The sequence below is a fragment of the Sinocyclocheilus rhinocerous genome, unplaced genomic scaffold (genome assembly GCF_001515625.1).
Source record: "Sinocyclocheilus rhinocerous isolate Xijiao unplaced genomic scaffold, SAMN03320098_v1.1 C36559031, whole genome shotgun sequence".
NCBI lineage: Eukaryota > Metazoa > Chordata > Actinopteri > Cypriniformes > Cyprinidae > Sinocyclocheilus > Sinocyclocheilus rhinocerous.
Genome location: NW_015783100.1, coordinates 1 through 701, shown reverse-complemented (window position 1 = coordinate 701; position 701 = coordinate 1). Strand labels below are relative to the sequence as shown.

General features: G+C 49.9%; 1 pseudogene; it reads left to right on the top strand.

Moving 5' to 3' along the window:
* The first annotated feature begins 235 nt into the window (after positions 1-235).
* On the top strand, positions 236-696 carry LOC107736205 (claudin-like protein ZF-A89; annotated as a pseudogene).
* The last annotated feature ends 5 nt before the right edge of the window (positions 697-701 follow it).

Sequence of the window (701 nt, the reverse complement as noted above, 5' to 3'; positions counted from 1 at the left end):
TCAAAACCAGATCTGTCACATCTTCATGGAAGGTATTGAGCAGGCAGCATATATGAAGAATCTTTCTTTGGAATCTTGTTCAACAGGATTAACCAACCAGATACGCAAAACTCCTCCCAGTGAGGATCTGTGTCTAAATCAAACAGGTCATCACTTCCTGCTTGTTTCTCAGACACCTATGGGTTAAGACCAGACCAAAGCTGCGTTTGAGTTTGACAACACCAGCAGCTTCAACATGGGGAGGATTGCTAAAGAGGTTTCCGGGTCCTGTGCTTCATTGGATTCGTTGGCATATGTGTCTGCTGTGGCATTCCCATGTGGCGCGTCACTTCGTACATTGGTGCCAACATCGTCACGGGCCAGATCGTCTGGGACGGCTTGTGGATGAACTGTGTGGTGCAGAGCACAGGACAGATGCAGTGTAAAGTCCAAGACTCAATCATGCGACTGACCCAGGACTTGCAAGCGGCACGTGCGCTGACCGTCATTGCAATGGTGATCGGCTTCATTGGGATGCTCTTGACGTTTGTGGGAGGCCAGTGCAGCAGCTGTCTGAAGAAAGAGTCCTCAATGGCCAAAGTGCTGATCCTGGGAGGCATCCTGTGCATTGTAGCTTGAGTCGTCTGTCTCATTCCCGTCTGCTGGTCCTCAGCATGCACCATCTCAGATTTCCAGAGCGTTCTCACAATCGAGACCCAAAA